Consider the following 25,591-nt stretch of genomic DNA (forward strand, 5'->3'; position numbering starts at 1 on the left):
GGACATTGTAAAGTGTTTAAACCTCAATGTTGAGATAAAAGAACTTGGTAATGTGTCATACTATCTTGGTATAGAAATTGAGAAACAAAATGATGGTTCTTATCTTCTAAGCCAGAAGCAGAAAATAAATGAGCTTATTGAAAGTTTAGGTATGCAAGATGCCCAAGTTGTAAGCACTCCCATGATCACTGATTTTCTGAAGGATGAAACAGTAAGAGAACCTTTACCAGATAACATCCAATATAGATCAGCCATAGGTAAGCTTTTATATCTAGCTACCACATACAGGGCTGACATAGCAAATGCAGTAGGAATTTTGAGCAGAAGGGTCAGCTCACCTACCAAATCAGATTGGACTGCAGTTAAAAGGATGGTAAGGTATTTAAAGGGTACCATTGATTGTAAATTAAAGATTTCAGCCAATAGTAATCCAAAACTAATATGTTACTGTGATTCAGATTGGGCAGGGGATCATTCTGATTATAAATCCACAAGTGGATATGTGTTTATGTATGGAAATGTACAAATTTCATGGGCCAGTCATAAACAAAGTATTGTGAGTTTGTCTTCTACAGAAGCTGAATATGTGGCCGTATCGGAAGCGTGCAGAGAACTGATGTGGATTGAAAAACTTTTGCTGGATTTCGGAATAGCTGAAAAGAGACCAATCCAGTTAATGGAAGATAATCAGAGCTGCATCCGACTGTCACAGAATGACAAGGTTCAGTCACGCACCAAGCACATCGCAACGAAATACCACAACGTGCGAGAGTTGGCGAAAGAAGGGTCATCAGTCTACACTATTGTCACACCAGTGAGATGACAGCTGACATCATGACCAAACCGTTACCCAGAGAACATTTTGTGAATCTGCGTATAAAGCTTGGACTTTGTATGAATAAATAATTGCATGACAGTTATGCATGAGAAGGGGTTTGTTGGAATGTAATTGTATTTTACATGCATTGCCTGTCACCTATTATTTCTCTGTGATTACTCTGTGACCTCTGATGTGAATTACTTAGAGAGGTCACACTGCTATGCAACTTCCTGTGGGGGTTTAGATGCAGCACATGCAGCACATGGAGCACATGGAGCTCATGATCTCTCCTAACCTGAGAGGATCTATGGTGGTGTGAGCATCCATTACCATCTAAGCACATGGAAGGAGCTGATAATACAAATGTATAGTAATATGTATATATAAGCCTGTCTGATTATAATCTAACTACAAACTGTGAGTAAACAGATGTTTTGTTACTTCAACTTTAAAGTGACTCAGCAGTGAATTATTCAGGGGTGAATGAGAGAGAGATGAAGAAAGAAATTAACATTTCTAAAGCTGAAGCTGTGTGTACTAAAATCTGCTAATTATTTACTACAAATAATCCAACAAGCTTCCCAAACGTACAAACATTCTATACAAGTTATTCCCGGAATTGTGGATTTTTCCCAAGTCCATTTAGTAGTGGTTTATGGACTTGTTCTTTAGGAAACCGTCTAACCCCCTTTTAAACTCTGCCAAGCTAACCGCCTTCACCACGTTCTCCGACAACGAATTCCAGAGTTTAATTACGCGTTGGGTGAAGAAAACTTTTCTCCGATTTGTTTTAAATTTACTACACTGTAGTTTCATCGCATGCCTCCTAGTCCTAGTATTTTTGGAAAGCGTGAACAGACGCTTCACATCCACCTGTTCCACTCCACTCATTATTTTATATACCTCTATCATGTCTCCCCTCAGCCGTCTCTTCTCCAAGCTGAAAAGCCCCAGCCTCCTTAGTCTTTCTTCATAGGGAAGTCGTCCCATCCCCACTATCATTTTAGTCACCCTTCACTGCACCTTTTCCAATTCCACTATATCTTTCTTGAGATGCAGCGACCAGAATTGAACACAATACTCAAGGTGCAGTCACACCATGGAGCGATATAACGGCATTATAACATCCTCACACCATAACGTCCCTCACCAGAACATGCGCTCCACTAAGGACCAAGTCTAGAATTTTTCCTTCTCTCGTCGGCTCCTGCACCAGCTGCTCCATAAAGCTGTCCTTGATTTCATCAAGGAATTGTACCTCTCTAGCATAGGCGGTCGGTGGCCCAACTGTTTGGGGAGGCTAAAGGGGGTGGGGTTAGGGGTGGGGCCAGGGGTGGAGCCTAAATCCATAATTGTCTGATAACACAGAGAAAAAAAAATAAAACTAAAAGTCACAATTAATACCTTTTATTAAATTTAGATATTAGATATGTATCATATGTCAAAGAATAAAATGGTTGCTCAAAGCATATACTAACCACAATCGCTCAACTGCAAAACACTATGCACAACTTTGTGCAAAAACACACTCAGAACCTTACTGTACCATAAATATGACACTGGGCAGAACCTAATACACCATTAGGGGCTTATAGCCCATTTAGTTATGTTTAAACAAAAGAGATCTGCATTAAAAAATATATTTATTTTTATTTTGACTTATAAAACCATTTGTCCCTGAAACATGCCTAAAAACAGAATAGTTTATTTATTACATTTGTACCCCACTCTTTCCCACATACAGCAGGTCCAGTGCAGCTTACATAGTAAAACCTATGCAACACTTATGCCCTGCAGCACCCTAACCCTTCTGAAAAAAAGTCTGCACTGAAGAAGACAGGCAACAATGGGCCTTAGCATGGGACTGTGCTCAAACTTCCACACAGCATTTTATTGAGCAGTAACAAATTAGGAAAGGGGATGAGGCTGGATATCTGGGGTAAGGGGAGAGGTGGAATGCTTTGTGAGGGGACGGGGTAGTTAAGAAAATGGACAGGGAAGGAGAATGGAAATGATGAACAAGGAGAGTAAAGAGATGCTGGAAGCTGGGGGGGGTGCTGAACATAGTGGTGGGAGGTAATAGGAAAGATGATAGACACTGGGAGAAGGAAGGTGGATGTTGGGTACAGAAAGAAAGAGGGAGGGAGGAAGTGACGTCACCGGGCAGCATGGACACCTGAAAAGCTAGCTCCGGTGGCCTCGCGGCAAAAACGATCGCGTTCGCGATCCAAAGCTAAGCTGGAAAGCTAAAATTGACGGCAGCACTAAAGCGGGAACTCGTACCACGAAAGCGCATGAATTTTCGCCGAACTGTGGCTGATCTTTCAAGGTTTGCATTCGCCGGAGGCGCGACCCCGATAAAAAACAAAATGGCCGACGCACGGAAAAATAAAGAATTGACAGAGAAAGCAAAACCCCAGGAGCCAACGCTGGAACAGCGATCGGTAACAGAACTCACAGAAGAAGAGCAGCCCAGCCTGCAATTATGCCTGCAAAACATCAGCGCTGACCTCAAGGCACTGCGAGCTGAGGTAGCTAAGTTGGGCACAGACTTGCGCGACGAGATAAGAGAGCTGGGAGTGCGGCTAGAGGACACGGAGGCCCAAGTGGAAGCCCACAGCGAGGCCCTTGGCTCGATGGACCAACATATCACTGAACTCCGGAGCGAACAGCAAATATTACAAGATAAACTGGAAGATCTGGAGAATCGGGGACGCCGCAACAATTTGAGATTTCGAGGCCTACCGGACACACCTCTATACCAGGACAGTGAGCAAGTAGTACAAAAAAATAATACAAGAACTGTTCACACAGAACGGGGCCAATATGGAACCTGAGGCAGTGCAATTGGAGAGGGCACACCGGGCACTGGGACCGGTAAGAAATAATAGACCCAAAGATATCATTGCCTGCTTCAGTAGCTACAAACTAAAGGAACAAATACTGAAACTGATGCGACAAACTTCAGACTTTAAATGGGATTCCTACCATGTTGAAATATATCAGGACTTGGCAGCGGCGACGCTGAGAAGGAGAGGGGATTTGCGGCCATTCACGAGATATCTTAGAGAGCAGAAGATCCAGTACAGATGGCGGCACCCCTTCGCTTTGGTATTCTATAAAGATGGCAAACAACATCAGATTCAGTCTCTTTTGGAAGCCAGAGCAGTATGCCCGGAGTCCGCAGATGAGAGTGACAGGCGGGAGGCCAGTTCGGGAGCAAGACCAAACTCCCGCTCCCTCCCACCAAAATGGCAACGAGTGGGAAACGGCCGGAAAAGACTACAAAGACAACAATCGGCCTCAAAGATCACCTGACGAGGCACAAACTTTATATTCGGGAAAGTTATTACCTTTAAAATTGTTGCTGGATGTTGAAAATGTTGAGCAGAATTCCAGCTTTTGGACAAGAGGTAGTTATGATGTGTTTTTGTTGTGGGGCCCCAGGGCAGGGCCAGCTGTTCCTTCCTCTCTGAATAGGCACCCATAGAGATTCTGTTTGGGATGCCTAAAATGTATGAGGGAAAGTGGGGAGGGGGGGGGAATACAGGGGGGAGTAATGAGAAATAGAAGCAAACCATGTATGTCTCTAGCAGCAAATAGGACACAAGTTATGAATAAAGTAAAAGCGCTGAAGCAGGGAGGATGGATGTATAGTAAGAGGTAATGGGAGATATTAAATGCATGTCACTCAATGTCCGAGGGCTGAATATACCTAGGAAACGGCAGTTACTGTTCCGGGAATTGAGGCGGCTTGGGGTAGATATAGGGATGATACAAGAAACCCATTTAAAGCCCAGACATGAATATCTATGTGCTAATAAGAAATACCCTCTCATATATTTCGCCTCCAATATAGATAATACGAAAAGCAAAGGGGTCCTGATAGCATTCTGTAGTGGCAAGAATTGGGAGGTACAAAAGGTTATCAAGGATAAGAATGGGAGATATCTGTTAATTGTTTTAACAATGGGGGGGAAGACCTACACACTGGTGAACATATATTGCCCTAACACTAAGCAGGGAGACTTCCTCTCGGATCTAGATCAGATACTGCTACGGCATTTGGAGGGTTCTCTCCTGATAGGTGGTGATTTCAACCTCACTCTGCATCCACTACTAGATAATACGACACGTAATGCGAACTACGCTAAACAAGACAGGCGACACCTTCACGAGTTTATAACACGATGGCAACTTATTGATTTATGGCGAAGGGACAATCCATCCCAGCGAGCTTATACATATTTTTCCACAGTGCATCAGTCCTCTTCTAGAATAGACCTATGGATGGGGGATGCATCTCTGTTAGGGGTGGTGGGGGAACACACTATACTACCTCATACATGGTCGGACCACTCTCCGGTGCTATTAACAATCAAGGGGTTAGACCCTAATAAAACAAAACGGCAGTGGCGCTTGGACGATGCTTTATTGGCGGATCCATCTAATATTTCCCAGATAGAATCGGCCATCCAGGATTATATCCTATTCAATGATAATGATGAGGTCTCCCCAACTGTGCTATGGGAGGGCTTTAAAGCAGTAATAAGGGGCCATCTGATCGCACTGCGGGCGAGGAGATGGAAGGAGAGATGTGCTAGAGAAAGGGAATTACGCCAACAACTCCTACAGACGGAGACACTGTTGCAAGAAGGAATAGATCAAAATCCGTTGAAACTGAGGGGGCAGGCACACAAAATCCGAACTCAGATACATGAACTGGAACTAGCAGATCTGGCAGAAAAACTACAGAGGGTACGCCAACAACATTTTGAATTTGGTAACAAACCTAGCAGACTACTAGCCCATAAACTGGCCCAACATGCTAGCAGAACCTTGATAGGGGGCCTACGGGATGCAGGGGGAGTGGTGCACTCAGAACCCGAGTTTCTAGATGCAGCCTTTAGTGGATATTATAAGACCTTATATAGTGATACAACAAGCTGTGCAACTGAAGAGATTAGTAATTATCTGGAGGGCGTGGAGCTCCCGCGGCTCCCCGACATAGCAAATCAGGTACTGGGGGAACCCATAACGCAAGAAGAGATAGAACAGACGATTCATGGGCTCTCTGTGCATAAAGCTCCAGGGCCAGATGGCTTTACAAATACATTTTATAAAACTTTTCAAAAACAATTGGTCCCTCTGCTGCTCCGGGTGTTTAACTCTTTGGATAGGGCCACGGGCATCCCACCTACATGGAATCTGGCTACAATCACGGTTCTCCCTAAACAAGGCAAAGATCCCCAGCTGTGTAGCTCCTACAGGCCTATCTCTTTGTTGGGAGTAGATTATAAAATATTTTCCAAAATTATGGCCACTAGGCTCCAGAAATACCTCCCACAGCTTATACATGAAGACCAGGCGGGCTTTGTACGCGAGCGCCAGACCTTTGACAACATTAGGAGAGCGCTACAGGTTATTCAGGGGGCCCAAATACTTACATCTCCCCTTTGTATTTTGTCCTTAGATGCAGAAAAGGCCTTTGATCGGGTCGGCTGGTCATTTCTCTTCGCAGTGCTTGAGAAGTTTGGGGTGGGGGGACGGTACGTGGAATGGCTGTCTCTTATATATGAGAATCCGAGGGCAGCGGTGCGGATCAATGGGACATTAACTAACTCCTTTCCCCTGCAGAGGGGCACCAGACAGGGTTGTGCACTGTCGCCACTTCTGTTTGCCCTAGTAATGGAACCCCTGGCATCTAGGATTAGAGCACATGAGAGAATAAGGGGTCTTATAGGGGGGGGTATTGAGACGAAAATTCTATTATTTGCAGACGATGTCCTACTTCTGTTAAAGGACCCCCTGGTTGCATTCCCCGCTTTGGAGAAAGAAATACAGGCATATGGGGCGGTGTCCGGCTTTAAAATTAACTTTACCAAATCCGAAGCACTTGATATAAACCTACCTGACACAGTCCTGGAAACATTGAAGACACAATTCCCATATAGGTGGGCTAAAAAGTTTGTCAAATATCTTGGGGTCAGTTTACCACGCCGAATGGAGGAGGTATTTGAATATAACTTTCCAAGTAAGGTGCGAGAGCTCTTTAGGGACCTAGAGCGTTGGGAGGGATTGACACTATCCTGGGTGGGTAGAATTAACGCTGTCAAGATGATGATGCTCCCGAAGCTGCTGTACCTATTCACGGCCCTCCCAATCGAAATACCAGCGGCCTTTTTCAGAGGCTTACAGGGCAGGGTGTTCTCATTTATATGGAAGAAGAGACCACCTCGGGTAAAGCGAGAGATGATGTATCAATTTAGAGATCGGGGAGGCATGGGGGTTCCCCAATTCCAGATGTATCAGACTGCAGCCCACTTACGAATTTTAGCAATCTGGCTTCAGAATACAGGGAAACTCTGGACAGAGGTAGAACAAAGCTGGTTGGAGCCCTACCCACTTCGTGCAATACCATGGTTACCTAACTCCACACTCTGGGCATTAATTAAAAGAAGTCCCCTTCTCCTGCAGTGGCCACTAACAATTTGGTACAAGGTTAGGAAGCAGTTTTTTCCAGAGCGTAAATATTTCAAACATACATTTCTTAGATTCGCCCCCCAATTTGGGCCGGGTAGATCAGATAAAGTATATAAGGAATGGGAAGATTGGGGACTCTGTGAATTAGGACAAATGTGTGAGGAGGGTGCGGTCCCACCCTACTCGGAACTATGCCAAATACACGGCTCTCTCCTTCAATCCTTTTATTATTATCAAGTACAGCACTTTATCAAAAATAAAGCAAGGGAGGAGCTGGAGCTAGCCGAGACACAGCTAGAGATAGGGATGACAAAAGGGGGGAACAGGGGGGGCATCTCAAGAATATATAAGGCTTTGTTGGCCCGAGAAGATCCCGTAGAATATTACATACATAAATGGGAGGTGGCAATAGGGACAACATATGATCCCGCACTGTGGGGAAGGGCTCTCAAATCCTTGCTTAAGGTATCGATCTCTAGTGCTATGATAGAAAATGGGCATAAGATGTTGTACGGTTGGTACTATACCCCAAGCCGCCTGGCCAGGATGTTTGGGACAGGTTCCTCCCAATGCTGGCGGGACTGTGGAGAGGAAGGTGATATGTACCATATATGGTGGTCCTGTGTATATGCATCTAGATTCTGGATGAAAATAGTGGACTTTGTAAATTTAGTGACGACCGCACAATACCAGCTGAAAGCGGAACACTGTCTACTTCACTTTAAACCACCAGTGATTCCGTCACACGTCCACCAGTTTGCCACTCAGGTGTTTGTGGCGGGCAGGCTGGTGCTGGCGGCATCCTGGAAAAAACCTAGCCTACCGGACATTTCAGTGGTGCTGGAAAAACTGAACTACATCCACTTAATGTCTAAGCTGACAGCGATGAGTAAGGGCGCTTAGCCCAACATAGGAAGATATGGGACAACTACAACACTTGGTCCGCAACAGCCAGCGCAGTAACAGAAGACTTCAGGACTGTTAAAGGGACAGTGGGGGGGGGGGGGGGGAGGGGAGAGGGGAGGGGGAGATCTACAGGAGGTAGTTATGATAGGACCATTTACTGTAATATGCAACTGTTCTTCAAGATATCCTGTTATATGACAGAAAGTCTTAAATTTTGTTTTGTTATGGTTCTGAAAATTATATAAATAAAAACTAAAAAAAAAAAAAACAAGAAAGGAAAGAGGGAGAATGGACATGGGGGGGGGGGGGGGGGGTGGGATCCTGAACCTTGGGGTAGAAAAAGGGAATTGCTTGGTATGGGGGGGGGGGGGGAAGAGGACATCCTGGATATGGAAAAGAGAAGAAGTGGAGAGTGGCTAGTGCTAGACCGGGGGGGGGCACAGCTGGAGGTTCGGATCGGAGCCATACAAACATATTCAGGCCAGTTCTCTCCTCTCCCCCGTGGGGCCTCTAGCCGATCCAGCTCTGAATAAACCCGCTGAGAGACTGCCAGTACCTTCACGTGCTCCTTCCGCCACCATTTCTTCCCACTTCCACTGCCTCGGTCCAATTTTGAGCTAGGCGCCATTTTCCCCGCTGCTTACCGCTTCCGCGATTCAACCACAGTCAGCCTTGTTCTGCCAGCGTCTGGGCTTCTCCTCCTCAGGCGCGTCCTGGACGGAACTCCCGCCTACTCTAACGCAACTTCCTCAGAGGTGGGAGTGAGACGCGCCTGAAGAGAAAGCTGGCCCGACGCTAGCAGAAGACTGACTGTGATTGAATCGCCGGTGCCCAGGCAGAACTCTTCAGACTTCAGGGCAGTAAAAATGATGGTCACGGCGGCAGCAGAACAAACACAAGGAGGAGATGCAAGACAGGCGGCGATCATGGTTGGGCTGGGGAGGCTTAGCCTCCCCAAGCCTCTTATACGGGGCGCCTATACTCTCTAGTGTGCCTGATGTTACATTTACCCAGTCTATATTTGAATAATTAAAGTCACCCATTATTATCACATTGCCTATTTTGTTTGCGTCTCTGATTTCTTTTATCATTTCTGCGTCTACCTGCTCATCCTGGCAAGGCGGACGGTAGTACACTCCTATCACCGTCCTTTTCCCTTTTATACATGGAATTTCAACCCACAATGATTCAAAGGTATAATTTGTGTCCTGCTGAATTTGTAATCTATCTGAGTCAAGGCTCTCGTTAATATACAATGCTACCCCTCCACCAGTCCGGTCCACCCTATCACTACGATATACTTTGTACCCCGGTATAACAGTGTCCCACTGGTTATCCTCCTTCCACCAGGTCTCAGTAATGCCTATTATATCCCATTTTTCATTTAGTGCAATATATTCCAACTCTCCCATCTTATTTCTTAGACTCCTAGCATTTCCATATAGACATTTCAAAGTATGTTTGTTGTTCCTATTTGCATGATGCTTAGTACTTGACACTAATGATTTGCCATCTTTTGTCTGATCTTTGGTTGTATTTAAGGGCACCTGGCCTACCACAGGCTGTTGTGCAACCTCACTATCCAGAAACCCTATCTTCCCTGTTTATGAGATATCCTTGCAAGATACCTTATCCCGAACCATGCGCTTTTGAACGACTGTCAGCCTTCCCCCCATTTCTAGTTTAAAAGCTGCTCTATCTCCTTTTTAAATGCCGATGCCAGCAGCCTGGTCCCATCCTTTCGGAATAGGCTCCCTCTTCCCCAGAATGTTGCCCAGTTCCTAACAAATCTAAAACCCTCCTCCCTGCACCATCGTCTCATCCACGCATTGAGACTCCGGAGCTCTGCCTGTCTCTTTGGCCCTGCGCGTGGAACAGGTAGCATTTCAGAAAATGCTACCCTAGAGGATCTGGATTTGAGCTTTCTACCTAAGAGCCTAAATTTGGCTTCCAGAACCTCTCTCCCACATTTTCCTACGTCATTAGTACCCACATGTACCAAGACAGCTGACTCCTCCCCAGCTGTTGGGTTCTCGAGGCAGAACCGGAATACGTGAGCCCTTGGGCCTCTACCGAGGACGGCAGCGGCAGGCAAGACCACCCTGGAACTGGATACACAGAAGAGACTGGAACTCTGGACTGAAGTAGTACTGAGGCAGGCAACTAGAACAGGCAGAACAGGAACAACTTCACCTGCACTTGACCACCGTTCCTCCGGAGTTGAGCTCCGGAGTGCGGGTGGCTGGCAGGACTTGCAGGATAAGGCAGGAACTGAAGATCCAGAGGACCCACCTTGGGTCTGGGATACATGAGGAAGACTAGGCTAAATTCTAGACTCGGACTGAAAGCTGCATGCAGCCACTAAGCCAGAAACACAAGAAAGACCAAGTGGACAAGACGTACACAAAGGCTAGGCAGAGACAGGATTCAGGATATACACTCAAGATATACACACTAGCTAGGCAGAGACAGGATTCAGGATATACACTCAGGATATATACACTAGCTAGGCAGAGACAGGATTCAGGATATACACTCAGGATATACACACTAGCTAGGCAGAGACAGGATTCAGGATATACACTCAGGATATACACACTAGCTAGGCAGAAGCAGGACTCAGGAAATACAAGCAAGCTAGGCAGAAACAGGACTCAGGATATACAAGCAAGCTTGGCAGAAACAGGACTCTGGATATACAAGCAAGCTAGGCAGAGCAGACAGAAGTAACCAGGAACTAGCAGAGTCTTTGGGCAGGCAGCAGACAATAGAATAAACCAGGAGCAAACAGAGTCTTTGGGCAGGCAGCAGGCAGAGGAATAAACCAGGAGCTAACCGAGTCTTAGGGCAGGCAGCAGATAATAGAATAAACCAGGAGCAAACAGAGTCTTTGGGTAGGCAGCGGACAATAGAATAAACCAGGAGCAAACAGAGTCATTGGGCAGGCAGCAGACAATAGAATAAACCAGGAGCAAACAGAGTCTTTGGGCAGGCAGCAGGCAGAGGAATAAACCAGGGATAACAGAGTCAGGGCTGAAGCTTCAGCAGCTCCAAACACAGACTGAGAGAAAATGGCTGAAGCTTCAGACTCCAAACGCAGAGCAAGGTAAAGGAAGGACTAGCAGTCCACAGACACAAAACAAAAGGGCAAAAGCCCACACGGAAGGACTAGCAGTCCACAGACACAAAGCAGAAGGGCAGTGCCCACACAGAAGGACTGGCAGTCCACAGACACAAATAGCAGATGGGCAAGAGCCCCCAAGAAAGGCTAAGTAGCAGCGCAACAGTGCTATCACTAACCTCACGACCTTTAGGCATAACACTCTTACTTACTATGCAAAGGCCCTGAATGCAAGCACAGCACTTCCTTATGAAGGCTCTCACTGATGATGTCACCTACTGCAGGACAGGAGCAGGGAACACACTCACACCAAGGAGAGGCTTGGAACACATAGGAAGAACAGGCAGGAGCCATCTTGGAAACTGGCACTAAACAAGCGGGAGCCATCTTAGCTGCTGGCTCCTCAGAGAGGCATAGCCCACACAGGTGAGGTCTAGTGAAGCAATCAGCACACAGAGATGGAGACAAGACTAACACAGAAACAGACAGAAGCCAGCATAGATGCTGACCCCCAGAAATAAGGTAAGTCTGAGGGTGGTCATGACCAGAGAGGTGACACCAGCACTATCTAAAATCCTATCTAGGTGACGTTGTGAGGTCCGCCACCTTCGCACCAGGCAGGCAAGTCACCAGGCGATCCTCACGTCCACCAGCTACTCAGCTATCTATATGCCTAATGATTGAATCACCAACTACAACGGCTGTCCTAACCTTTCCCTCCTGGGCAGCACTTGGAGACATATCCTCGGTGCGAGAGGATAGTATATCCCCTGGTGGGCAGGTCCTGGCTACAGGAGTACTTCCTACTTCACCAGGGTCGGGTGATGCTCTCCTTCTAGGAGACCTCCCTCCTCCATGGTAGCACAAGGGCTACCAGACTGGAGGTGGGACTTCTCTACAACATCCCTGTAGGTCTCCTCTATGTACCTCTCTGTCTCCCTCAGCTCCACCAAGTCTGCTACTCTAGCCTCAAGAGAACGGACACGTTCTCAAAGAGCTAGGAGCTCTTTGCATCGGGCACACACATATGACATCTCACCAACTGGGAGATAATCATACATGCGACACTCAACGCAAAAGACTGGATAGCACCCCTCTCGCTGCTGGACTGCTGACTCCATCTTAGTGTTTTGAGTTTTTCAATAATTTAAAACTTGCTACAGTATAAAGGATATTAGCCTAATATAAAAGTGTCTTTTAGTTTATGTAGTATATTGTATAATTTATTTAGTGTTTCCTTCTTAGATAAATTACATATTACTAACTATTTATTTTATTTATTTATTTATTTATTTATTGCATTTATATCCCACATTTTCCCACCTATTTGTAGGCTCAATGTTAGTTCCACCAGTTCATTTTTCAATTCTGTCAGTACTCTGGGATGAATACTATCCAATCAAGGAGATTTGCTGTTCTTCAATTTGTCAAATTGCCCCATTACATCCTCTAGGTTTATAGAGGTTTCATTCAGTTTCTCCGACTCGCCAGCTTCGAATACCATTTCTGGCACTGGTATCTCTCTCAAATCTTCCTCAGTGAAGACCGAAGCAAAGAATTCATTTAATCTCTCTCCGCTATGGCTTTGTCTTCCCCAATCGCCCCTTTTACCCCTCGGTCATCTAGCGGTCCAACCGATTCTTTTGCCGGCTTCTTGCTTTTAATATACCCTAATAAATTCTTACTATGTGTTTTTGCCTCCAGCGCAATCTTTTTTTCGAAGTCCTTCTTTGCCTTCCTTATCAGTGCTTTGTATTTGACTTGACATTCCTTATGCTGTTTCTTATTATTTTCAGTTGGTTCCTTCTTCCATTTTCTGAAGGATTTTCTTTTAGCTCTAACCATGCCGGCTGTTGTTTGGTCTTCCTACCTCCTTTTTTAATACACGGAATATATTTGGCCTGGGCTTCCAAGATGGTATTTTTGAAAACCATCTATGCCTGATGTAAATTTTTGACCCTCGCAGACGCTCCTCTAAGTTTTTTTTCACCATTCTTCTCATTTTATCATAGTCTCCTTTTTGAAAGTTAAACGCTAATGTATTGGATTTCCTGTGTATACTTACTCCAAAGCTAATATCAAATCTGATCATATTATGATCATTGTTATCAAGCGGCCCCATCACCATTACCTCCTGCACCAGATCATGTGATCCACTAAGGACTAGGTCTAGAATTTTTCCTTCTCTTGTTGGCTTCTGTATTAGCTGCTCCATAAAGCAATCCTTGATTCTGTCAAGGAATTTTACTTCCCTAGCGTGCCCTGATGTTACATTTACCCAGTCAATATCAGGGATAATTGAAATCACCCATTATTATTCTGTTGCTCAATTTGTTAGTCTCCCTAATTTCCGATAACATTTCTATATGCGTCTGTTCATCCTGGCCAGGCGGATGGTAGTACACTCCTATCACTATCCTTTTCCCCTTTTACACATGGAATTGCAATCCACAGGGATTCCAAGATTTGTTTTTCCTGTAAAATTTTCAATCTATTTGATTCAAGGCCCTCCTTAACATACAATGCTACTCCTCCACCAATTCGATCCACCCTATCACTACGATATGTACCCCGGTATGACAGTGTCCCACTGGTTATCCTCCTTCCACCAGGTCTCAGAGATGCCTATTATATATAATTTTCATTTAGTGCTGTTGCAGGAATTGAGATAGGAATTTGTGATACTTCAGGAGTCAGACAGCACACACCAGTATGAGAGAGTAATCTTCTTTATTTGCCAGCAAACAAAGCAGGACATCAGTTCTAGCTCTCTTCTCTCTCTCTCAGCTCTCTGGGTCTTTCTCTCAGCTCTCTGTGTCTTTGTCTCAGCTGCTTCTCTTCTTATGCTGTCTTCTCCTTCTTCTGTCTGTTCCTTCTGTCCTTCTCTTCCTTCTGAGCTCCTTCTGACGTAAACTGCTTCTGCTCCTACTTAAATACTGTTCTATCCAGCCTAGCCTAGCCCCCCCCCCTTACTCTCCAATTGGTTAAGGAATAGATTGGTCACTTTGCCTCAACCAATCATTACTTTTGAAATATCAGTTACATAGGTTCCAGACATCCTAAACTGACCTGTGACCTGGGGCCCCTTAAGCCAGACATTTGGTCTCCAGAACTCTTATATTTTCCTTATGATTAATGTCTCATCTATAGCTTAAACTGGGTTCCCCTTAGAGACCAAGAGGCCCTAGTGAGATTGGTTATTCTCATATTCCTAGTCTGGTTCATACTAACTGCTAACTAAACTCTGGCATTCATTATAAGGGGTCAAAGGCTAATCTTACTTAATAGCATACGGCTATGGTCTGTTATTTCTTTCAGGAGGCCAGTCCTACACTTAGCTATAATTAATCAAGGAGAAGAGAGCTGACTAGCCCTGACCTCGTTCACCTATCAGCTTATACATTGAACCAGCCAGAACTATGGCTAAGTCAAACCACATGTTGATCTCTTCACTGCAGCCCTACTCAGAACGTCAGACAGAGAGTTGAACAAACATTCCACACAGAATTATTAATTTACACAGAATCAGTATTTCTTATAAGACATATTCTAAATATCAAAAACTTGTAAATACTAATCTATTGCCTCTCTCTCTCTAAATAGTATTTTCTTCTAAGCATTTTAAACTACAATATATCTGGCTCATGCCAGAGCTTACAAAGGCTACTCAGCATGCCTAATAATGTACAGATGTTGAGCCAGCTTTCATCATTCACCAGGGTGAAAGAAATTCCTGTCTCTGACCTTTCTAACCCAGCCCGGCAAACGCTAGAGTTCAATATAATCTGAACCATCTGGCATACCTTCACTTCACTTACAGAGTAAAGAGTTGAAATTTGAAATAAGAATTCAATTCAAATACCAAGCTTTTAATATCATTTCTTATGTATCAGAGTTAACACTTTCTTTGCCCACTGCCTCATTCCCCCCTTTGAGACTAAAATCAGCTTATGCAGAGATAAGTCTCATAACTCAAACTCTGGAGATTATAGTGATCCTAACTAGGAATAGACTTATGAACCACCATTACCCTACTTGTTAAGGTCCGACGGCATACTGCCGAAGCACATGAGGCCAGGAAACAAAACAACAACCCTGCTAAAACTAAGACTATTAGGGAAATGAACAAGGGGCGTATCCAGGAGGTCAATGACCACCACCAGGAGGTAAGGTCTAATCCTCCTCGGTAATCCTCCACATTAAGGCTGGCCAACTGTAGGACTTTATCCATGGCATGCCTAACCACATGCGTCCTATTTATGACAATAGTACAGCATTCTGAAGAATTTAGCACTGTGCAGAGGCCACCCTGAGCTGCAAAGAGATAGTCAAGGCCCATACGATTATACCGAGAAACTATACTTAATTCATTAATTTGATCCTGCAATGCATTGACTACCCGTTCAGCTCATGAACTAAAACATGGAGTAGGGATTGAAGTCTCCGGGTAGCCATACCTAGTTCAGTAATACCCGCTACCGGGCCTCCAATTGGAATCCAGGCGGGCAGAAAGGGCTACAAGTCTCTTTTTAGTCAGAGGATAAGTAGAATTGATATACTGGAGGGCTAATTCATCGCCTCATCCTCTGTGGCAACGGAGGAGGGTAAGGACAAAGCCTCTCGCTTAGAGCGGTGCGGGGATAGTGGCTTGAGAGGAATAACTTTAGGAAAATAATTCAAGGTTACCAATACACAAAATCATATGTGGAGGGAAGAATCATGTGGAGGACATTATCACAGAGCCAGTAATGACCAAGAGAGGGTGAGGGAAAGTTCCCAATAAATGTTGGCTCAGGCTGGACAGGGTACTTAGGTGTGCCCATAATGCGAGCCCCTATCCCAGGGGGAACGAAGACGAAATGGAGACTTGCACACCATAGGCGCCAATCCCCAATTGTGACAGGCTGCTCATTTGTTAGTAACTCTTCATACCCCGGGGACTTATGAAGTAGAAATAAGCTTGGACACTATAGTCTTCTCAGTGGTACGCTTAGGAGCCAGATAATCACCTGGGTCATAATCTGCAGGTATGGTAGCAGGGCACATAGGAGTACCTGGAGAAACTACCCACACAGATTCTCCTTTTTCGGGGAGAACATTAGTATAATTACAGGGAATGGGAAGAACAGTTGAGATGCTTCTTGTTAAACAAAACACTCCAGAAGCTGGATAGGGAGACGTAAAAACTGGCCTTAGAGAAGAATCAGAGGGGGAAGTAGCATTATAAAAGGACCACCAAGTATAATCCTGGCTCCAAGGGCCTGAACTCGAAAAGTAGGGAGGTATAAGAGCTGGGAGTTGCACAGGGACAGGTACAGCTGGGACATCTGTAGTATAAGGAGAAAATCGGAACACACAATACAAGGGGGAAGTAATCTTTGCCTGGCTAATTAGTTCCTGGACTGAGTGTAACCAAAGGTTGGAGCGAGTTGGGGTATTAGGAACAAGGAGGCAAGGAGTAGAAAACAACAAAAGCATCCAAACTACTAACATTTTCTTTCTTCCTAATCTAAACAAATACAGCAAACTAATTAAGCAATAATATTCAACAGTCTGTGCTAATCACAGATTACTCTCATATAGTGTTCTCAGTCTTTGAGTTCTTATACCAGTTGGGATAGACCCTCAACTGATAAGGATCAAGCTTTCAAATTCCAGGAAAGCCAGAATCAGGGCAAGAAAGAGTCTCAGTGTGAAGCCGAAGTTCAGCCGCTCCTGCAGTATGCAGTTGACCCTTCTTTTCAGCTAGTAGATTCTTTGGTTCGGGTCAAGCGCAACTTCAATGGCTCCGCTGGATCTCTTTCTGCTCTCCACTGTCTAGGCTCCGTCTGATCCGTGCTGGGCTCAGTCTGGTCAGCAGACTTAATTCGAGACCAATGGACCCATGGAGTAATCCCTGCGACCTTCACAGCTGCAGGGGTAGAAAGCAAAACAGTAAAAGGTCCTTTCCACCGGGGCCCCAAAGGCTGGAGCTTCCAGTCTTTCACCCAAACTCTATCCCCTGGCAGGAAGGAATGTACCTGAGCCTGGAAGGGGACAGGGTTTATTTCTCCTCACATAAGACTGAAGCTCAGAAATTATCTTTCCCAAGAGGGCTACCTGCTCCTGCACCTGGGCAGACCCTAGAATCCCTATGTCTCCCTTAATTCCCTGTAAAATGGCTGGGGGCTTCCCATACACAATTTCAAAGGGAGAGAGGGCTGTTCCTTTAGTTGGGGTACATCGGAGGCGGAAGAGGGCTAGTGGCAATGCCTGTGGCCATTTCAATTGGGTTTCCTGACAAATCTTTGCTAGGCTATTTTTCAAGGTTCTGTTTGCTCGCTCAACCTGCCCTGAACTCTGGGGACGGTAGGCACAATGCAATTTCCAGGTAATGCGCAATGCGCGGGACAGGGCCTGAAGTGTAGCTTCAACAAAGGCGGGACCATTATCTGAACCTATGGCAAGGGGCAATCCATACCTGGGGATGACATCCCTAAGGAGGGCTCGAGCTACTTCTGTGGCTTTCTCAGTAACTGTAGGATATGCTTCCACCCACCCAGAAAAGGTACAGACCATGACCAAGAGGTATCGGAGCCTACCGCTCCTGGGCATTTCTGTGAAGTCTATAAACTAGGGACTCAAAGGGTGTTAGTCCTCTAGACTGAACTCCTGGTGGAATACGGGGTCCCTGACGAGCATTATTCTGGGCACAGAGAGTACATCGGGCAGAGGCAGTGGCAACCAGACTATCCAATCCTTCCAGCACCACTACTCGATTGAGTAGACGGGCTAGTGCTGTTTTCCCTAAGTGTGATAGGTCATGAGCTTGAGACACTACAGGCCAAGCTAGGTGGCGTGGCACCAGAACTCTGGTATCAGGGAGATGTAACCAGCCATCAGGTCCTCCTTACTGCACTTCTTCTTGAGCCCATTCTCTTCCATTTGGGTATACATAGGTGTCCATTCTTGCAATCGAATTTGGAACAGGGGAGTCACAGTACTTGCTGGGGGTCCTCGAGCAGCTTCCTTGGCCACCCGATCAGCATGGCGGTTCCCTCGGGCCACTGGAGTATCTATTCTTTGGTGTCCCCTGCAGTGAATGACAGCTACCTTCTTGGGGGCCCAAACAGCCTCTAGCAGCTGAAGTATTTCAGGTCCATACTTAACAGGTTGGCCTGCAGCATTTATGAGTCCCTTTTCCTTATACAAAGCTCCATGAGCATGTAGGGTTGTGAAGGCATACTTAGAATCAGTATAAATGTTGGTTACCAGTCCTGCTGCTAGCTCCAGAGCTCGTATGAGGGCCACAAGTTCTGCTTTCTGGGCTGAAGTTCCTTGGGGCAGGGCTCTTGCTTCTATCACCTTGTCCTCTGTCACCACAGCATAGCCTGCCAGTCGCTTAGAGTTCTCCACATAACTGCTTCCATCTGTGAAATAAATTACATCTGGGTCCCTCCACGGAACATCTTTAAGATCTGGTCGACTGGAGTACACTTCATCCATAGTTTGGATACAGTCATGATCTGGAGGTCCCTCAGATGCTGGCAAAAGAGTAGCAGGATTGAATGTAGCCACTGTTTCCAGGTGTATCCGTGGATTCTCACACAAGCTGGCTTGGTACTTAACATGCGGTTATTTGTAAACAGTGGTTGCCCTTATACTCCATGAGGGTAAGAACTGCATGGGGGACTTTAACAACCAGTTCTTGCCCCAAGGTCAACTTATCAGCTTCCTGGACCAGTAAGGCTGTTGCTGCAATGGCCCTCATGCAGGCTGGCCATCCTTTAGCCACTCCATCCGCTGTTTAGACAGGTATGCAACAGGCCTCTGCCAGGATCCCTCATCTGGGTCAGCACACCCAGAGCAACCCCTGTCGCTCGTGGGACATACAGTGAGAAAGGTTTCTCCACATCAGGAAGGCCTAACGCAGGGGCTTGGAGTAGGGCTTCTTTATGGCAATGAAGGATTGTTGAGCAGTAGGTCCCCATTCAAATGGTTCCTTTTCACCCCCCTTTGTGGCTTGGTAAAGGGGTTTCGCCATCAATGCAAAATTTGGAATCCAAATTCTGCAGAATCCAGCTGCTCCCAGGAATTCCCTAACTTCTCTTCTGGACTTGGGTTGGGGAATTGCAGCTACCGCTTGCTTCCTACTAGCATCCAGTCTCCGACTTCCCTGGGAAATACAAAAGCCCAGATACTTCACTTCTGACTGACAAAGTTGGGCCTTGAGCGTGAGACCTTATAGCCTGCATCCAAGAGTAGCTCCAGCCAATTCTCTAGTAGCCTCAAAACACTCTTCCTGAGTCACTGCTGCAATCAGGAGGTCATCTACATACTGGAGTAAAACTCGCCTGGAAGGCTCAGATTTAAAAGTCTTAAGGTCTTGCCCTAGGGCTGTCCCAAAAATAGTGGGGGAGTTCTTGAACCCCTGTGGCAGGCGGGTCCATGTATACTGAAGCTTCCTTCCTGTTACTGGGTTTTCCCATTGAAAGGCAAAAGCAATGACTGGATGGGGCCACCCGAATACAAAAGAAGGCATCTTTTAGGTCTAGTGTTGTGAAATGGGTAGCTCCAGAAGGTATCAATCCTAACAGGACATATGGATTAGGCACTACAGGGTGTAATGAGATAGTGGATTTGTTGACCACTCGTAAGTCTTGGACTGGCCGGTAGTCCTCAGTCCCTGGCTTCTGAACTGGCAATAGTGGCGTATTCCATGGAGACTGGCAAGGACGAATAATTCCATGGGATAACAGACAATTCAAATGTGCTTGAATCCCTTCCAGAGCCTTTCTGGGAATTGGGTATTGGCGAAGATGGATTGGCCGGGCACTTGGAAGTAAATCTACATGTACAGGAGGAATTTCGGGCCAACCCTGGGGGATTATCTTCTGCCCATACCCCCTCTGACTTGAACAGCTGTCTGCCAGGGGTAGGTCAACTTGGCCCTGCGACTGATGCAGCCGCCATTCTTCTTCAAGAGGGCAGCAGAAACTCAATATACCTTAGGGCTGGATGTCGGGTGCCGAAAGGAGACTGAAGTTGGCCATCAGAGTCAAAGGAAATTTGGGCCCTAAGCTTGGACAGCAGGTCTCGACCTAACAAAGGATTGGACAGTCTGGCATATACAGGAATTCATGACGTGACTATGTGTGAGCCTAATTGGCATCTACGGGTGTCAGGAAGGGCCTCCGGTTCTGCAACCCCGTGGCTCCCACCACTCGGACAGTTTTTCCAGGACACAGGCGCTAATCGCTCCGTCACAACAGAATGTTCAGCCTCCTGTATCAATCATGAATGGAATTGAGCAGGCTCCCTATAGTTAACTTGACCTAGGTTCCTGGGAGCCCAGTTTGTAGGAACCCCGGTCTGTCCTATTCGTCCCATTCTGCCATCTCGGCTATCCCGATGATGTCAGATTCAGGAGGCTCATATCTTCCCTCTCGAACTCGGCCTCGGCTTCTTCGATCTCCTGGTCCCCTTCTCAGTCCCTGGCGCCTCTGGGGGCATTCATCTTTCCAGTGCCCTCTTTCCTTACAGTAGGCACACTGTTCCCTCTCCAATCTTGGTCTGGGATTCTCCCCCTTGGCCGGGATTGATTGAAGGAATCTCGGGGCCTGGCTGGTGGTCCAGGGGTCCCATTTTGGCTTCCCATTAGCTAGAGGTCAGACCTCGGTTAAGGGTGGAATTAGTAATGGCTGCCGCTAAAAGGTCGGCCTTCTTCTGCATCTTCCGGTCAGCCTCTCGGCGCACCTCCCTGATCTCTATTAATGAAAACCTTGGTTTGCGATCTCAATTAGCTGGGTGGTATTCATCCCTGCGAATCCCTCCTGACGCTGCAACTTCTTCCGGATATCTGGCATACTCTGGGCCACCAATGCGCTATTCACCAATTCTCTGGTTTTCTTGGGCTTCAGGGTCAAATGGGGTGTATGTTCTGTAGGCTTCCAATTAGTCGCTCTAGAAAGGCCCCAGGGGATTCAGTTGCCCCTTGGAGAATTTCAGAGACCCTTTGCTAGATTAATGGGCCTCTTTTATGCCTTTCCTCATACCTTCCGTAAGTCCCGGCAATAGCCAGACAACAGTTCATAGTGCTGCCCATCATTTGGATCCCAATCTGGAGCTGCGCGAGGATGGAAACCGAGCTCTAACACCATCCCTCTGGATCCTGTGTCCCCCCGGGGACACGCTCTCGCGTGATGGCCTCAGCATTTTGCAAAATCTTCCGCCTCTCCTCAGTTGTGAAGAGGGTCAGGAGACAGTTGTTGACAATCAGTCCAGGTTGGGTTATGGGTGGCCATAATGCTAGCCACTAGGTCCACCACTGCCTGAGGCTTTCCAGTATAAGAGGGGTAATGCGTCTTCCAATTCAGGAGATCGGTGGTTGTGAAGGGTACATACTGATAGGCCTGTGCCTGTATAACCTGACCCTGATTATTAGGATCCGGTCGAGTGGTAGTTACCTGACGGAGGGGCAGAACTCTCGAGGAGGTGGGAATGGAACCTGAGGTAGAGCTAGGAGCTACCCTCCTATCATGCTCAAAGGTGATTGCAGCAGGTCTAACCCATTCAGTGGAGGTGTGTTGAACCCCCTGAGGGATGGGGAGGGGTACTCAATAGACTGAGAGGTGGTCACAGGTGATTCAGTCCATTGAAAGGGATGCCGGGCCCCTAATGAGTGGGTAGGGGTATTAGAAGGAGAGGCTGGGCTGTCGGGAGTTGAGGAGTCAGGGAGTGGAACCCAAAACGGGTCTTCAGAGGTTAACAGGAGAGGATGTGGCACAGAAGAGTAGAGACTGGGTGAAAAGTCCAACCTAGGATGTGGCAGGTTTTGCACAGGAGGGGAAGAACTATCCGGAGAAGCCTGTGCTGGAGAAGCTTGGGCCTGGACGGCGGGATCTCTGGGGGTAGCACGGAACCCCAACAATGGGCCATAAGGTGGTGGCTCAAGGTCTGAGGGGTCATCAGAGAGTATGGGTTTCTCCGACAGGGTAGGGGCGGAAGCCACCGATTGGGTGGTAGGCCTTCCTAGGGCTCTTTCCCTCTTCTAATTTAGATTTTCTAATCTTTCTTTGAACACGGCCCCTAACATGAATTTTACTGGGGATCCCATATAAGTTTTCAACCACGAGGGAGGGTCAGTCACAAGGCTGTCCCAGGAATCTATATAAGGGAGTTGTTCAGAATATTCTGGTTCTCCTACAACTATGCTGTAGACCTTCCGGATTACTTCAATATCTAAGCTGCCACTAGGGGGCCACCCCACTCCCATAGATGGCCACTCAACTTCACACAAGGTTCTTAGAGTACTTGAGCTTAAAGTCTGTCCATAGTCATTAATTAAAAATCCTTTCTTGAAGTTCTTAAGCATACAATCTAGGGGGGTATCAATTTGTCTAGATGATGTCCCACCCATAATGCTTACCGTTACAACACACAAAAGGGAGGGAGTTTTTTGGATTTGCGGTAAGGGGTCCGCAGATCCGGAAACAAAGGGTAGAACAAACAAACAATCGGCTTCCTTCCGTTGCTGGTCAATTGAACTCGCGTTAATTGAAAACGCAGCTATAAGAAGTCCGCACTCAATAATCATTCACGCATCACCACATTCCATACAGAAAATCCACCCAACAATTTCAGATTTCTCAAATACAGATAAGCTCAAGCGTTTTCGCTTCTAGTCCCCGCGACTAGAAGGTACTAGGGGCCTTCGCTGAGAGTTGATCAGGCTCTCCTTCCTCAATTTGTTTTGAGGGGCTGATTTACAATTTTCTAGCTAGAATTACAATACAGAATACAGAAACATAACCCGGCGAATGTTCTCCAGTCAGTTGGGTGGCTGGGATTAATGCAGGATTCATCCCACCGCTGCCACCAAGAATTGTTGCAGGAATTGAGATAGGGAATTTGTGATACTTCAGGAGTCAGACAGCACACACCAGTATGAGAGAGTAATCTTCTTTATTTGCCAGCAAACAAAGCAGGACATCAGTTCTAGCTCTCTTCTCTCTCTCTCAGCTCTCTGGGTCTTTCTCTCAGCTCTCTGTGTCTTTGTCTCAGCTGCTTCTCTTCTTATGCTGTCTTCTCCTTCTTCTGTCTGTTCCTTCTGTCCTTCTCTCCTTCTGAGCTCCTTCTGACGTAAACTGCTTCTGCTCCTACTTAAATCTGTTCTATCCAGCATAAGCCTAGCCCCCCCTTACTCTCCAATTGGTTAAGGAATAGGATTGGTCACTTTGCCTCAACCAATCATTACTTTTGAAATATCAGTTACATAGGTTACAGACATCCTAAACTGACCTGTGACCTGGGGCCCCTTAAGCCAGACATTTGGTCTCCAGAACTCTTATATTTTCCTTATGATTAATGTCTCATCTATAGCTTAAACTGGGTTCCCTTAGAGACCAAGAGGCCCTAGTGAGATTGGTTATTCTCACTATTCCTAGTCTGGTTCATACTAACTGCTAACTAAACTCTGGCATTCATTAAAGGGGTCAAAGGCTAATCTTACTTAATAGCATACGGCTATGGTCTGTTATTTTCTTCAGGAGGCCAGTCCTACACTTAGCTATAATTAATCAAGGAGAAGAGAGCTGACTAGCCCTGCACCCTCGTTCACCTATCAGCTTATACATTGAACCAGCCAGAACTATGGCTAAGTCAAACCACATGTTGATCTCTTCACTGCAGCCCTACTCAGAACGTCAGACAGAGAGTTGAACAAACATTCCCACACAGAATTATTAATTTACACAGAATCAGTATTTCTTATAAGACATATTCTAAATATCAAAAACTTGTAAATACTAATCTATTGCCTCTCTCTCTCTAAATAGTATTTTCTTCTAAGCATTTTAAACTACAATATATCTGGCTCATGCCAGAGCTTACAAGGCTACTCAGCATGCCTAATAATGTACAGATGTTGAGCCAGCTTTCATCATTCACCAGGGTGAAAGAAATTCCTGTCTCCTGACCTTTCTAACCCAGCCGGCAAACGCTAGAGTTCAATTATAATCTGAACCATCTGGCATACCTTCACTTCACTTACAGAGTAAAGAGTTGAAATTTGAAATAAGAATTCAATTCAAATACCAAGCTTTTAATATCATTTCTTATGTATCAGAGTTAACACTTTCTTTGCCCACTGCCTCAGTGCAATCTATTCTAACTCTCCATCTTATTCTTAGGTTTCTGGCTTTCGCTATAGACATTCAAACTATGCTGCTTGTTCCTATTTACATTATGCTCAGTACTTGCAGTATAATTTGAAATCTTTTGTGTGATTTTATTTTTATTTAAGTACACCTGATCTACTATGGTCTCTTTTGCAACCCTCACAATCGGGATACCCTATCTTCCCTGTTTGGAGTATCTTTAAAAGATACCCTTATTACAAAGCATGCGCTTTTGAGTGACTGTTGGCCTTCCCCCAGTCTCTAGTTTAAAAGCTGCTTTATCTCCTTTTTAAATGCCCGATGCCAACAGCCTGGTCCCACCCTGGTTAAGGTGGAGCCCATCCTTTCGGAATAGGCTCCCACTTCCCCCAGAATGTTGCCCAGTTTCTAACAAATATAAACCCTCCTCCTGCACCATCGTCTCATCCACGCATTGAGACTCCGGAGCTCGGACTGTCCTCTGGGCCTTGCACGTGAACGAGTAGCACTTCAGAAAATGCTACCCTAGAGGTTCTGGATTTGAGCTTTCTACCTAAGAGCTTAAATTTGGCTTCCAGAACCTCTCTCCCACATTTTCCTATGCCATTGGTACATACATGTACCAAGACAGACGGCTCCTCCCCAGCACTATCTAAAAATCTAGATGAAGCGTGAGGTCCACCACCTTTGCACCAGGCAGGCAAGTCACCAGGCGATCCTCACGTCCACCAGCCACCCAGCTATCTACATGCCTAATAATTGAATCACCCACTACAACAGCTGAAATAACCCCTTCCCACCTGGGCAGTAGCACCTGCAGACACATCCTCGATGTGAGAGGATATTGCATTCCCTGGTGTGTTGGTCCTGTCTGCAGGATTACTTCCAGCCTCACCAGGGTGATGCTGTCCTTTTAGGAGGCCTTCCTCCTCCAAGGCAGCACAGGGGCTACCAGATTGGAGGTGGTACTTCTCTACAACATCCCTGTAGGCCTCCTCTGTGTACCTCTCTGTCTTCCTCAGCTCCTCCAAGTCTGCTACTCTAGCCTCAAGAGAACGGACTCGTTCTCTAAGAACTAGGAGCTCTTTGCATTGAGCACACACATATGACATCGCACTAAATGAC

The 25,591-nt window shown here is 46.1% G+C and overlaps 1 long non-coding RNA gene across 1 annotated transcript; it reads left to right on the forward strand.

Annotated features, from left to right (window-relative positions):
* Positions 1–540: 540 nt before the first annotated feature.
* LOC115472430 lies at positions 541–24,314 on the forward strand. The gene is made up of 3 exons (XR_003942521.1): positions 541–551; positions 9,933–9,939; positions 24,196–24,314. It is a non-coding gene; the product is annotated as an uncharacterized LOC115472430 (long non-coding RNA).
* The last annotated feature ends 1,277 nt before the right edge of the window (positions 24,315–25,591 follow it).

Source organism: Microcaecilia unicolor, chromosome 6 (genome assembly GCF_901765095.1).
Source record: "Microcaecilia unicolor chromosome 6, aMicUni1.1, whole genome shotgun sequence".
In the NCBI taxonomy this organism is placed as follows: domain Eukaryota; kingdom Metazoa; phylum Chordata; class Amphibia; order Gymnophiona; family Siphonopidae; genus Microcaecilia; species Microcaecilia unicolor.